Raw genomic sequence first — 16081 nt, 5'->3', positions numbered from 1 at the left:
CCATGGTCCCCATTGAACTATATATGGAAAAATACAGTGTTTCCATCCTTAAAATCTTTTGTGGGTTTCCAAACTGAGCTCTCAGGGTTAACACACAAGATCAAGATCTTGTTTTCTTTCTAACTAGCAAAGCAGATTGCCTTGGGGCACCTGGGTGGTTTATTACTGATAAGTAACCTTAGGAGGGAGGGCAGTAGAACACATGCCGGAGGAAAGTGGCAGCAATTACAGAGGAAAATCCCAAGGGAAGGTGGCCAATGTCACTGCACCTAACAATGGTCACCACAACAGCCTTAACCTGGGAGGTGCTTAACCCCAGGTCCAGGATGCAGGTGGCTGGCGGTGGAGCCCTCTCAGGCAAGGCTCCCCAAGGCTGCAGTCTCCCCAAGGCCGAGAAGCACAGGAGGGCTGCTGCGAGCACTAGAAATAAGAGGCCTTCACACCCCCGCAGGCTGCTTCTCTGCCGGGTCCACCATGGCTGCCCACCTAGATCCCCGCGCGCACTGAACCACAGTCAGCAAAGGAGACTGGCAAAAAGACGATGAACTTGCAAGTCAGACCTGAGTTTGAATCTTACATCTTTTGTGAGCGCGGGAAAGATGCTCAAACTACTTAATGTCCACACATATGGAGGGACATTGTAACACCAGACTCATTGGGTCAAGGTGAGAGGTAAATGAGATCAATGTGTCCAGCAGCCCGTCTGGCTCCTAATAGGTCCTCAATAGATGTAGTTTAACTTTGGATGTACCTACTGCCTCTGCTGAGTATATGCCTACCTGGCCACCTCCTCCTAGGAGACATCTACATTCATCCCTCCATATCCACAGGGGATTGGTTTCAGGAGCCCTGGGCCACGCGGATACCAAAATTGGCAAATGATCAAATCCCTTACAGTCCGTCCTCATCCGCGGATGCGGAACTCACGGATACGAAACCTGCGGATAGGGAGAGCTGTCTGTCTGTCTTCACCGCTCGAGCCCTGGCCCAGCATTATGACCTTTGTGAAGACTCCCTCAACCCACCCAGCTAACTAATTATTCCCGCTTCTGTGCTCCCACCATATCTCCAAGAAAGTATCCATCACACTGTAACTGCAAACTGTTTGAACCTGAATCTACAGATAGTATATTCTCAAAACATCCTGAGGTGATCTGATGCAGCAAACCTGGACCTTCTATGAGTATTTGGAAACCACTGACATAGGTCAGTTATGTCACACACATATCATATCAAATGATAATAATAATAGCTAAGATGTGTGGAGCCTTTAGGTTCCAGACATTGTATTACATACTTTGCACAGATTGACTCATTTAATCCGCACAAGATCCCTATGAAGTAGGCACTGCTATTTAAAATGAGGAAACTGAAGCCCAAAGAGGAGAAATAACTCTCCCAGGAAATAACTTGTTAGTCAGAATTCAAACCTCAAAAATACAATGCCAGAACACAAGTTCTTAACCATACTGGACTATAATTCTTCTTTATATATGAATTTTAATATTCAAAGACATACATTCCTTTTAAGTGCCAATTACTCATATTAAGTATTTTTCTTACATTATAATCATTATTTTCTTTTTATAGTACATTTAGACAATTCCCTTTTTGGTATGAAATGCTTCAATATCATTGAACAAATGTTTCTATAACTTAACAAGAAATTTGTAATTATACACCTAAATACTAGATTTTGCAACTTTTCAACTCTGTTTTTCAATATCCCTACTGCTCTGGCAGACGGTGCCAAGTGACAAATTGCTCATTTCATCACCTGACCTTGTGTTCTTTGATAAGAAAGAGAAGGATAAGAAAGAGAAGGGTGTGGTGGTGACAGCTGAGGACAGTTGTCAACTGTCCCCAAGAAGAAGGAAATGGAATCACTATTGTGACAAATTTAAGTCAGATTTGAGGCTGCCACCGGTTGCTTTAATTTTTCTCCAGGGGGAGTTGGTTATTTCCTGTCATGCAAACTGCGTCGTTGAAAGACGGTTTCTCAAAATGTTTATAATACATGAAGTAAAAAGAAGCAGGATACAAATCGCGTAACTTAAAAGAAGATCTCAGTTATGTTTTTAAAAATATACCAGAATTTTAACAGGGATTATTTCTAGATGATTATTATTTCCCTCTTTCTGTTTTTCTATTTGTTATATCATAAGCATGTATTCCTCTTATATTCAGAAAAAAAATGAAATTGTATTAAAAAGAAAAAAACTCAATGTTGACCAGAAATAGAATCTTTTCCTTTTTTCCTAAATAAAGTAATATCAGCACACAGAAAATGAAGTTGAAGCCATGGTCCAGAAAACATTATTTACTGGGCTATCTTGGAAAACTGATTGGAAGTTGTGAGGTTGGGTAGTTATCGAAGCCATGCATGGTACTTCACAATGATGGCTTGTCCTTTGAAGATGAAGTTTATTCCAAAGAACATGAAACCAAACTTCTAATTCACATTTAAACAGCACTTTACATTTGACAAAGCTTTTAAATGAAGGCACTCAAGAGATCTTTCAGCCCTGTTTTTCAGTTTTACAAGCAAAAAACCAACCAACAAACAAAAAAACAGAGAGGCCAAGTGACTCACTGCAAGGTAATGAAAGAGTAAAGATCCAGGATTCAGGCCTTTTGACATTGTTTTTGCACACAGTCACACGGCCTTCCTTATTTAAACGTTAACTTAAAGATATAAAATAACTTTTACCACTTGTGATGAGAGAAAAGATAAAACAAGGATTCTCCCTGAAGCTGGTGGGAGCCAGCTGCCTGGGTTTGGATTCTGGCAGCAGCGGCTGCCCAGACCTCTCTGTGTTCCAACTTCCTGGGCTGGAAGAGGATTGAAGAGTACAGACCTCACAGGCTTATTGTGAAAAGTAATGAGTAAATGTGTGTAAAGTGCTAGCACAGTAGCCATCCCAGTACAGATCCTCAATAAATGTGGGCTTTTATTATTACGGTTATTCATATTCCTATTTCTCTATGACCATATGTAGAAGTGCTTTGTGGGAAGAGTATACAATACATAACACATTTGACTTATATTGAAGGCAGTGATTCATTAACCCTTTTCAGTTTTTCATTCTTTCACTTATTCGTTCTTTTAACAAATATTTATTGAGCTTCCCCCTGCAATGCCAGACACATCTCTTTCCCAAGTATGTTTCTAAATAAAGTGGTAGAGAGAAAATGGTAGCTGGAAACATGGGATTGGAAGTATTTTGGTTTTGTTTTTGCAAGACATTGAAGCATGCTGAAATTATGGTGAGAAAGATGTAGTTGAGAAAGAACAATGGAATATATGAGAGAGAAAAGTCATAACTGGGAGTTGTTAGGGAGGGGGAAGTTTCCCCCTCTACCCCTCTTGAGTTCTTGTGGAGAGACAAATAATAACATGGACACAAGACAGATGAAAAGGAGAAAAAGAAACAAATTTTAATTCATGTGCATGAAGGACTCATAGAAATGGAACCTAAGAAGTGGCCAAAGCAGGCTACTTTTATACTTTTTTACACAAAATAAATTTGTGAGGAATTGACAGGATGAAGAAACTTAGGTTTGAGGTGCCCAGTTAGTGAAGAATCTAAATGGAGTTTGGGCTTGTAAATTAAAGAAGAAATAAGGTTTGTTTATGCAGGCGTCTCAGCCCAAATTCCCAATCGTCCATGATCAGGGTGTCCTTCTACCTCCAGATACAAGGAGTGCACCTTTCACGTGAGAGGTTGATTTCCTGCTTTCAGGGGGACAGAGAGGAAAATCAGAGCATCCCTCTTACATTGGCTGTTTCTTAAGTAATTTTAATTCAAAATAATCAATACGCCATTGAGACATATTTTGGGGTGACCTGCCCCCCTCTGTTGGGGCCCCAACAGAGCAAAACGTCCTGAAAACTTAGTAGGGGGACTGGCCTTAGAAAAGGAGGCAGCTCATCTAATAGAATGGATAGAACGAAGCCAAGAATGGCTGCAGAGTAAGAGGTTTTGTTGGTTTTGTAGCAAAATGGTAAGGAATGTCCCACCTAGTGACTTTCAATCTCTCCATGAAGTAGGAAGCAAGGTGGAGGGTGGTGGAGACAGGGCACTGGAGGACCCTCTGAGCTTGACGGCCATGCATTTGTGGCCCAGAGAGAGAGTTCTGTGCTCCACCTGGCCACCAGCACTCAGCATCTGTTGGACCACAGCTGTGGTGCCACTAAAAGGAAAATTCCAGCAACAACATGGTGGCCTGGCCCCACCTGGGACAGCTAAGTCTGTGTCATTGCTTTCCCGTTTTCTCACAGTGTGGACCGTTATAGATAAGCTTGTCACAATATAGATAAGCTTGTCACCATTCCTGCCCCGGGCCCCCGCTCTCCCACATCTCCCACAGTGCAAAACTGAAAACAAAGAAAGTGATAACCTCCTGTCAAAGACTCCTCTCTTCTTTCTTGGGCTTACTTGTGCTCTGTGGGTAATATAATCTGTAAGGAATGTCCAGCGATGAAAATAAGTTTTACTTCTGTCTCCAGTGTCTCTGCCCTGCACACCCACCCCATGACCACCCACAGGAGCCAATTCATCACATGAAGACAGCTGTGGCAGCAGCTAGTTTATGTCTAGGCAGGGGTTGGGAGACGTTTCCTCCTTGCTCTTCTTCCCCCAGTGGCTATGGATCCTGTGGCAATGTGAAGATTTCTAGCACCTTCTCTCCCAAGAGTCACCAAGAATTAGTCAAGTAGAACAAACTTAACCTTAGCATAGATTGCAAGCCCTAGTACCCCCCTTCCCTCTCCCAACTACCATTTTTTGACAATCCTTGCCATGTGAAAAAGGAAAGTCCCCCATCTCCTCTCTTCTTCTTTTCTCATTCTTTCCTTTTGTGCCTTAGCAGATTTGCTTTGTTTTCTATTTTGGAGACAATTCTTGGTAAAGACCAGGAAACGAAAAATCCACCAAAAAACCTTCTCCTTGGAAGACCTGGAGTAAACCTCTCTCTCTCTTTTTTTTTAAGAAGAAAAGGTAAACTAAACAATTCATATTTATTGAGAATATACTGAGTGCCAGGATATGAGCTATAGGAGATAAAAGATAAACAAAACATTTGGGGAAAGGCTGGTACACAACTCAGACAAACACCAGCTAAATTAACACCAGATAAACTGACAGGTGCCAAGGAGGCTCCCGTGGAGAGAGCATTGGTCATTCTAGTGAAGGACCTCATGGAGGGGTTGGCATTGGTACTTGGACAACAGTTGGATTTTTATAAGTGGAAATTTTTAAAAGTGCATTCAAAATAAAGACCAGAGGTGGGGAAAAGCTGGGTTCATTCAAAAGCTGAGTGCCTTCAAATCCTAGAGTGAATGTGTCGTGTTGAAGGGAGAGAGCTGCACAGTTGAAGGGAATGTAATCAGAATTGATGTAAAGTTAGGCTGAACTTTTACTAAACCATGGGGATTGTTTAGAACTATACCAGGGGCTGTCTTGAATATCAGTTTGTCGTTTACTCTGTAAAAAATAAAATGGAGACTCACTGAAGGCTTGTGTGTAAAGAAAAATACATTTTCTCCTCCCTTGTTCCTTGCACAGCAAGTGGTTGCTTCTTTTTAATATTAAAACTAAGTTACAAAGAAATGGCCAGTGATTCCTGGCTGTACAATGAAAGTGCATTCTCTACCACTTCAACACCTTTAGTCCAATCTCCTATACCTAAGAGCAAGACTCCTTTAATGACATGCTTTATAAAAACAGCATATACTGCTCTTGATGTCCAATTCTATTTCAAATTGTTACATAGAAAGTCCAGGATCTCAATCCGATATCAATATAAAATGTATCATTATAACTCAAATTAGCTGATATTTATTGAGAGGGTTCTATGTGCTAAGCACTTTTTATGTATAACCTTATTTATCCGTCTTAACAATGTTGTAGGTTCTGTTAATTACTATTATCTTCAATTGACACAAGAGGCAGTGGAGGCACCAAGAAGATGCAGAAGTCCACATAGCTGTATGGGACATAGTCAGGTTGCAAAGCCACACAGTAGATTCTAGGGATCATCCCCCATAACCCTCTGCTGGAAGGCTCCCCACCACCCTCCCTGATGATGATGGCATCCTCCTTAGGCAGGTCTCCAGACACACTAAGACTGCTGGGATCCTCTTTTTCGTTGATTTATTCACTAAATAGATATGTATTGAGCACCTACTCTGTGTCAGGCAGTGTTCTAAGGGCTTAGCTCCGACAGTGGAAAGGAAACAAACAACAAACTTCCTTCTTTTAAAGGACCTCTTCTCTTAGAGTATTTTCTCTACCACATTTGTCCCTCTTGATTATAGCAACAATTATTTAAGGAGAAATATTAGGTCTCCAAAATGTAAACACTATTCTTGATACCACTGCCAAAGCATCTTAATCTTCATGTAAAAATTTATTTTCAAAGACAAATAAATGATAATACCTCAGAGGGAAATGTCTTAAAAGATAAGTGTTGATCAATATATTGAAAGACAAGCATGTTCTAGTCAGTTGAATATTCTCTTAATTGGGAATTGCCAAACACAGATAACCTGTTTTGAAAGAATTATAATAGAACCAAAAATTCCTAAAACAAAAGCTATTTGGGACGTAACTTTTAGTTTTTCTTCAGTGACTCTTGACTTCTCAGAATCTTAGAATTCTTCAGAGTCAATTATTTTTAATAGCAATTATTACCTGAAACTTCAAAACAATCTTTGTGAAGACTTTAGCTTTCTTATGTATAAACTTCCCATTTGCTGAACTTGCACAGGCCAGTGGTACCACCTGAGACTTTGAAAATAATCTAAAGCAGTGGGTTTTTATTTCAGCTGTTTGGAAATGACTAACAGAGTAATACAATGGATGAATTTCATCTAACATTAATAGTTGGGTAAGTAAAAAACACCCACTATATGGAAATTAGTAAGACATGTCACTATAGTCTTATGACAGGAATGTTCTCTTAGAGTATTTTTGAACTACCTATTTAACAGCTCTTACCACCTTAAATCACCCATTGGTATTATTTTTTAAGTGTTTTAAATAGAGAAGATTAAGAGAAGGCACATTATACTCCTTTAAATGATAATTAAGAGGCTCTGATAACCATTTACCAATGATATTAATGGCATGAATAATAAGAAAGTGTGACTCAAGGTGATTTAAGGACAATTTAAATTGCATATGAAAGATGAAAACTTGAGCTGAAGTATTAAGGAATTCTTAAATTCCACTTCTTACATTGTGGAGTGGAATTTTAAATCAGGATGAGACATATGTGCAAAGCATCAACAAAATTATATATATATATATTTTTTAATTGAAGTATAGTTGATTTACAATGTCACATTAATTTCAGGTATACAGCGCAATAATTCATATATATATATATATATATATATATATTCTTTTTCAGATTCTTTTTCCTTATAGGTTATTACAAATTATCAAGTATAGTTCCCTGTGCTATACAGTAGATCCTTGTTGGTTACCTCTTTTCTATATAGTAGTGTGTGTATGTTAATTCCAAACTCCTAATTTATCCCTCCCCCACTTTCCCCTTTGGTAACCATAAGTTTGTTTTCTATGTCTGTGGGTCTATTTTTGTTTTGTAAATAAGTTCATTTGTATCTTTTTTTTAGATTCCACATATAAGCAGTATCATATGACATTCGTCTTTCTCTTTCTGGTTTACTTCACTTAGTATGGTAATCTCTAGATCCATCCATGTTTCTGCAAATGGCATTATTTCATTCTTTTTTATGGCTGAGTAATATTCCATTGTATATATATATATATATACTACATCTTCTTTATCCATTCATCTGTTGATGGACATTTAGGTTGCTTTTATGTCTTGGCTGTTGTAATTAGTGCTGCAATGAACATTGGGGTGCATGTATTTTTTCAAATTATAATTTTCTCTGGATATATGACCAGGAGTGGGATTGCAGGATCATATGGTAACTCTATTTTTAGTTTTTTAAGGAACCTCCATACTGTTCTTCATAGTGGCTGCACCAATTTACATTCCCACCAACAGTGCAAGAGGGTTCCTTTTTCTCCACACCCTCTCCAGCATTTATTGTTTGTAGACTTTTTGATGATGGCCATTCTGACCATCATCAAAAAGTGATACCTCATTGTAGTTTGGATTTGCATTTCTCTAATAATTAGCGAGGTTGAGCATTTTTTCATGTGCCTATTGGCCATCTGTATGTCTTCTTTGGAGAAATGTCTACTTAGGTCTTTTGCCCATTTTTTGATTGGGTTGTTTGTTTTTTTGGTACTGAATTGTATGAGTTCAACAAAATAGTATATTGTTAAAAGAACATTAAACATTAAACAAAAGAACATTAAAATCACTTTGCTGTATAAAATTAAATGCCAAATGACAGTATCATGTGTGCACATCCCCTGATGCCAAACTTAGTCTTCCTTCTCGGAACTAATGAAAATCAATTTTGCTTTTATTCCCATCTTATGTCAATAAAATATAAGCTACACAAGGAAAGAAACTTTATCTTGTTCACTGCTGTATCCTAGTGCCCAGAACAATGCTTTGCACGTGGTAGGGGCTTGACAAATATTTGTTGAATGAATAAATATATTATTTAAGGTGTTTATTCAAAAAGACTCGTTACTATGGATGGCATATTCTATTTTTACTAAAGTTAATTTGTACATAATATGCTGACAACAGTGGCTGAAGGTTTGCCTTGTTACAAGAAGTTTTTCAAATAAGAGTTCAGTAAAGAGTATTTTCATGAAGACTAGCAACATTATGTGGTACAGCTACCATATTACATATATTCCATTCTAAAGTATTTGTATTTGTGACAAAGCATTAATACTTGAAATGCAATATATAGGATATATTTTAGCAAAAGGAACATATGTTCTTTCTAAGGAATAAAGAAAATTAAAACATATGACTGAATCATCCTTTGCCCTTAAGCTGTATTTTCAAGCCTCTAGCCTTCGTTAGTATGTATCATTTATAGCACCATTTCCCAAAGTGCGATGTACATACCAAAGGATCCACAAGAAGATCTTCTTGTTACAGGAAGATCTTTTCCTTTAATAGTTACATATTTATTTTAATGTACTAGGGAAAATGCAACTAGCACATCAAATCTATTTTTTATTGATACCAAATTAATACAAGATACACTTAAGTAAAAATGAACTCACTTGATTTAAAGAAAGGTACTAGGTACACAGTGGTGTAAGTAGATATGGTAAAGACCATAATAATGGTTGGTGGATGAATGAAACTGGGGGGGACTCTGACCTTAGTTCTTGCTTGGAGCAAGACACATCCTGCATCCTTATGAGGACCTTCTTACAAGACTGAAGTCTGTTGCTTTACCACCTTCACCAGCTAAGTTTTTATATGGTAGAATGGCTTTTAACCTTCTCAGACTCAGTGCTTCCATTTTACAGCACATAATTTATAATGTCCTCCTATACTATCTAGAAAGGAAATCTGTAACCTACTTGTTCACATAAGTTCGAAAAAAAATCAACCTAAGGTCCTGGCTGTATTAGAAAGCAAAAATACAATACAAGCAACTTGTGACTTAAATAATGTTTTCAATATGTAAATGCTTGGGGATAACCACCTTAGAAGGCACAATGATGTAGTCAAATACTGCATCTCCATGCAGAATCGCTGTGAATGACAGCTACTGCTACAGACTGGCGCAAGGGTGTTACGTAGGTAGCGCAATCCAATATCATAAGCAGTTTTGCCACTGGTGATTTCCCAAGACGGAGAACAACTTCTGATAAAGTCCTGCCCACCACCCCTCCCTGCCAAAATTACATTCCTCCCTTAATTTGCATAGTGGTTGCATTCCTGAAAAAGGAATATTAAACTTTGCTAAAGAATACTTTGTGCTTATATGTAAAACAAGGAAACAGGATTAGGTTCCAGGTTCAGATAATTATAAACAGACTTTTCACCTACATGAATACCTGAGTGGCAGTTGAAAAGTTGGAACAAGATACAGGACAACTCTTTGATGTGTGGAACTATCCCACACCCTTCAGCACATCCAGTGTTCCTGGCTCCCTTCCACTGAATTCCGTTCAGGCTCTTTCTGTCGTTGTGGTGACCAAAAATGCCCCCAACATTTCCCAAGTGCCTCCCGTGCTGATCTCATAAATCCAGTAGCACTCCTGGGTTTCCTTGTTTAAGCTCTTCACTGCTGACTAATGGGTAGTCATTAATCCACTTTGAGCTTTCTATTTATCAGTGATAGCATTTGGTTCTAAAGTATCTTAAATATAAAACATTAGCTCTATGGCTTCTAAAGCAACTATAAAAATATTCTATTTTATTATTATTACAGGAGTTTTATTGTTTACAACTTGTTAACTGTAAAGTTTGTTGGCTTACAGTTGGTAAAGAATAAGTATTCTTAACGTAAATTTCAGAGAGTTTGGTTGCTTTTACGAAAAATATTTCAGAGTTGGGGCTCCTGAAAGAATCTGAAATTCAATATAGCTAGAAATCTGGTTACTGAAAATCGGATACTTTCTGAATTATCTAAGCCTCCTAGGGCTGCAAATTTTGACAGCATAGCTTTAAAAGCAGATTCTTGGCATAATTTTGAGTGGGTTTTGACCAAGTCATGCTGAGAAATTTGCAACTGCAGCATTCATTGGGATGTACAAGAAAGAGAAAAAAAAAATTAATGAAAACTTTCCAGGGTGAGAGACCTTAAACTTAACTGAACTTCTGAACTTTACGCCCTGTTGTGATCTTTCTGACACTTTGAAGAATCGTTCTGGAGAGTCTCCAGAGAGCACACTCCTTACTCTTCATTCTTAAACAGTGTGAAATCTGTCAACCCAACCAGGTCATCAAGAGGGCAGACTGTGACTTGTCATACAGAGAGGGATGTTCTCTAGGACATTGAAGAAGCTGGGCAGATTTTGCTTTTTACCAAGAGCAAGACCCTGGCTTTTTGAGAAAGGGACTGATTTCCATACATTGGGAAAGCTGGCTTAGCACATACACTTGAATCAAACACAAGCTACCAAAGTGACGATTTGACATCCGTCCCCTTAATTCTTTTCAGAAAGCTGATCATTGAAAACAACTAACAGAGCTTTATTTGCAGAAAATGGAAAGTTTAAAACACCTCAGCTGAAGCAGAACCTGATTTTTTTTCATTATTAATTCTATTGTGGGAGACAAAGAAACAATATCAGTTACTGAGAGGTGGGAACTCTTGATGCCTCTTCTTCTACTTGTTCTAGGTTTTTGTTGTTTTGTTTTGTTTTTAACTGAGTTCTTTAACCTTTCGGTACTCTCTCTGCTTATAAACTTGGAATAAGGATAGCTATTATTAATTCAGAGGTTTTTTGTTGTTGTTGGAGAACTGGGAACTCTGGGCAAAATTACCAAATCGATGAAGTTTTTCTTTGACTTTCACCCCTTCTTTAACTCATTCCATTGTGCTAAATGCTGGGGATTAAAAGGTCATTAAAGCATAGCTCCTGCCCTCAAGGAACTAGCATTTTAGTGGGTGAGAAAACAAGTAAATATGACAATTCTGCCTTGCATGAATAACTGCTTTGCTGAACGTAGAGGCGGGGTTGCTATGGGAACCCAGTGCCGAACACCAGCAACCACTGGGAAGGATGGAGAAGACTTTCCAACATCCTCTATCTCCTCTCTCAGCCTCTCCACCCCAACTTCCAGCTCTCCCCAAAGCAGAGGCTGCCCTTCTGAGATAGAACCCCAAGCTTTAGACTATTCCTTCTTCCCCTTCCATCAGAATCTATCTGTTTGATGTTGCCTATCTAATTGTGAACTAAGTCAGGCTAAGGTATTCATTGATTGGTTAAGTGACTCTTTCCAGATGATAGCTGCATTCTGACTAGGGCTGTCCTTACCCAGTCCACTCATCTTTATTGAGCAGGCACTGTGTGGATTAATTTCAATTCTATCTATCTATCTATCTATCTATCTATCTATCTATCTATCTATCTATCTATCTATCTATCTATCTATTTATTTATTTATGGCTGTGTTAGGTCTTCGTTTCTGTGCGAGGGCTTCCTCTAGTTGCGGCAAGCGGGGGCCACTCCTCATCGCGGTGCGCGGGCCTCTCACTATCGCGGCCTCTCTTGTTGCGGAGCACAGGCTCCAGATGCGCAGGCTCAGTAATTGTGGCTCACGGGCCCAGTTGCTCCGCGGCACGTGGGATCCTCCCAGACCAGGGCTCGAACCCGTGTCCCCCGAATTTCAATTCTTTTACCCAGAAGACTGATGAGTGAGAAAACCAAGGCTTGAGCCTGGTAATCCCACTATAGACCAAAGGCTCTTTCCTCGGAATGACACTCGTTTATCACAGTCTGTTGGCTCTGCCTAGCTCGATAGACCCGCTGGCTGAGACTGCAAGTAGAGCAGTAGGATCGTGCTAACACGGCTCACCTACGTGAAGAAGGGACGACACTGGCACAAGCACCATCATGGCGTCACAGCCGCTCCTGGAGACCCAGACACCCTGAGGGCACTGCTTAGTTATCCAGCAACACTAGCCGCCTGCTAGAAGGGCAGTTGGAGGTCCCAGGAGAGTGCAGGTATCAGCCTCCAAAGCCAGGATTACGGTTTTCGACTATTACTGCCGTGGAGGAACAGGAGTGGGCTCCCCTCTTGACAGGGAACTCTCTGAGGGAAGAGGCCATGTCGTCATCATCTCTCACCCCCAACACCACCCAGTGTCTGGACCAAAGTAAACCCTTATTCAATGTTTGGAGAAGGAAAGGAAGGAAGAAAGAAGGAAAGGGAAAGGAAGGGGAGGGAAGGAAAAGGAAAGATGAGCTTTTGAGACAATCACGGACAGTCCTTCTCTGGGTCTCTCCACAAGTCCTTTAGCTGAACTGATTCTACAGCTGTCATGTCTCTGCCTTCCCTCCCTCTCTGCCTCTTCCTTAAGGCGCATCAATTAATCTCTTCACTCTGAGCAATCCAGTGCTAATGAGCGAGGATGAGGAAGGCCAGAGAAACCTCAGCACAGACACTTCATATACTTATTCGTGCATTTCTTTGTCACTCCACTTTCACTCCTCGCCATTTGCATCTCCACAACTCCTACTTGAGCGGGTTTTTCTACAGCTTTAGCAGGTTGTACATTTATTCACTTTTTTTTTTTTTTAATACAGGCTGCTATAAGCTTGTTTTTAGAGCTCTATGGACTCTATAGTCCTAAGAATAAGAACATATTTCTTACTGACTGCTCTACCCCTGCAGTTAGGCTTCACCTCATCTGGAAGAACATGCAAGACCCAGTCCATTACCAGGTAGAACATGACCTCATTGGCAGGAAATCCCAAACCCATGTGGGACTCAGAGGGTGCTACAACAAATTCCTTACGTGTCTTCTCAGGTTGGCTTTCGTTAGTACAGAGACCACCTCCAACGGGTGCTTGTATGTCCCTCCTCTTTTGACCTCCCTTCTTCATTCCTTTTCTCCTGCTCTGTCCTCTCACCCTCTCCACCCTGCCACGTCCCCTATGTACATCCCAGGCACCATCTTGCCTCTATCCCTTGTGGAAAGATAGGCTTCTGACTCCATCCAGGGAAAGGGGCAAAGTGAATCATCATATTCTTGAGAGTAGAGCCCACTAGACAAATAATCTTTCTCTTGCTCATATTTTCCACTTTATGTGATAATTTCTAGGCATTTTTATATTGAAGTATCCCTTACCCACCACAGCTGAAGTAGAAACAAAAGTAATGAAGATGATGAAGAGGCCATCCCACCACCTTCCTCTGAGTAGTTGAGGGCAGAAACACTGTCTTGAAAATTCTGTGTATTCAGTGCACAGTAGCTTGCACAGAGTAGGTGCTCAACGAATATTTGTGGGTGGAGCTTTCCCAGTGTTTACCACACTGCTTAGATCTAAGCACCAAGAGAGACTCAGAAAAAAACAGCCAATTCATGCCTAAAGGACTTCATTTTCATTCATTGACATCTACCAAAGAATATTAGATATTTATTAAATAACCATTCCTGGTTAGAATATTATTTAACATTATAGAGGTAATTAGAAATATTTAGAAAACACATAAAATATAGATGTGTCTTCTAGAGGGAAGAAGACAGGAGAAAAGGAGAGAAAGCCCACGGGCCATGTGAAACAAGTGTAAGATTACACTCTCAGACCTCGTCTGAATCAGCAGACGCCCTTCAGGTAAAAATCTTAGGAGACTTTAAGGCCCGGCTCAGAAATGGTTAAACACGAGGCCTGTGTGCATCCTGTCACAGTTTTATTTTGAGCAGCCTGTTTGCCCAAGTACCTCCCACTCTTTCCCTTCCCCAGAAACTGCCGCTCTGTTCTCTGTACACAACAAAAATGTTTGTCTTTTCCAAAGCTTGAGGTACTAACCAATGTCTGTGAATTTCTTTGTGTAATAACATAATAATCAAATCACATTTAAGTCAGTGTCAGTAATACATGTGTTTTCAATTTTAAAACCCACAAGTGATTTATTATTCACCTCCCAATATTACATTTGTACATTTAGTGAGAGAAACAGGAAAGTTACATACATAGAATCACTTCCAAGTTTTGCTATGAAGTTATTTCTCTGGTTGTTTTCTAGTTATTTTACAGGTTGTCTTTCAATATTAGCCCTACAGTATTTCTCACTCTGACATTCCTATTCAATGATACCGATTTTAATCTTCAACCTTTAAATCTTTATTGTTTTTAAAACACTTGTATTTATGAATTACATTGAAATGTCCGTCTTTTGCTTTTGTTTTACTATGTTTTTTAAAAAGGAAGGAAATCTGAGATTCCTTGAGTATTGATGCATCACTGTGCCTCAGGGAAAATAGGGTCCCATGCTGGACTGCCGCATGTCCCCTGTTCTTTGTCCTTTCCTATAAAGAGCAGAATATAATGAACAGAGCATCTTGAAAGATCAGATAGACCAGGGTTCCAGTGCCTGCTTTGCTACTTATCAGTTGTGCAAATTTGGATAAATTAGTAAACTTTTCCAAATCCATTGCTTCATCTGTAGAATGTACCTAGTAACACCAACTTCACAATACCCACTTTTCTGAAAATTAAGTAGGATGACAAATGTAAACTAACTAGTAGGTGCTCAATATTTCTTAGTCCCATCACCCCCTTGCCCCAAGCCCTGTTTTTGCTATGGATAGAATAAATGGAATAGGAGGCCAGGGGTGCTTGTTCTAGATTAGGTATATCAGTTATACCTTTGGGGACACTTCAGGTACCCATGCAAGTGGACACTGGAATAACCATCTAAAACAATTCCTTCTTCTCTCTGATCTAACTCAATGTGAAAATCTATAGCTTTCCATGGCCTGTTAATGGTGTGAGTCTTAGTGGGAGCATTTCCTTAACAGTGTCCTACACCAAGAGCTGCAGATGTGATTACAACTAAGATGCCACTGTAACCCATAGACAGCCATGTGCCATAAGAGACAAATCTCAATGTACAAGTAAAAATCTCAAGCTCTACTAAACTAGAGTGGATATTTGCATTTAAAGAGTTATATTCCACCTTCATATAATACCCACTTGATTCAATCCATTAAATCAGAGGATTCACTCAAGTGAACTATAATTCAAGCAGCTATCATAACCCATAAAGAGAAAGGAATTCACTTACGATGAACTTCCTTTCCAAAGAATAAAATATAAATGATCCTTTTCTGAAAGCTTTTGGAGATCCATGTTCCTATCCAGGCCTCTACTGATGGATACACTTAGTACTAATCTACCACCATTCTAAAGATATACTTAAAATCATTTCAGAAAACCCAACAAATTCAGAAAAGAAATAGAAGTTCAAGTTCTTCTGCACAGGAGATCACCCTGCTATTTGTTGTGTAAGATGAATGAATATTCCCTGCTCTGGACAATTCATTCAATTCAACAACTCTGTGGTGGTATCTATCATGAGAAAGATAATGTGCCACAGGAGAAAGGAAAAATAAAAAGTTTATATCTCAACCAATAATCACCTTATTCCATAAAGAATATGAGATATATATAGATATAGATATAGATATAGATATATATAG

At 39.3% G+C, this 16081-nt stretch overlaps 1 protein-coding gene across 6 annotated transcripts in view; it reads left to right on the top strand.

Annotated features, from left to right (window-relative positions):
* Positions 1 to 16081, top strand: part of PDE7B (phosphodiesterase 7B) — a 350275-nt gene that overhangs the window by 274163 nt on the left and 60031 nt on the right. The gene's annotated exons all lie outside the window — the stretch shown is intronic.

The sequence above is a fragment of the Eubalaena glacialis genome, chromosome 12, assembly GCF_028564815.1.
Source record: "Eubalaena glacialis isolate mEubGla1 chromosome 12, mEubGla1.1.hap2.+ XY, whole genome shotgun sequence".
NCBI lineage: Eukaryota > Metazoa > Chordata > Mammalia > Artiodactyla > Balaenidae > Eubalaena > Eubalaena glacialis.
Note: the sequence above shows the minus strand (reverse complement) of the source record. Positions and strands in the feature narration are given on the sequence as shown.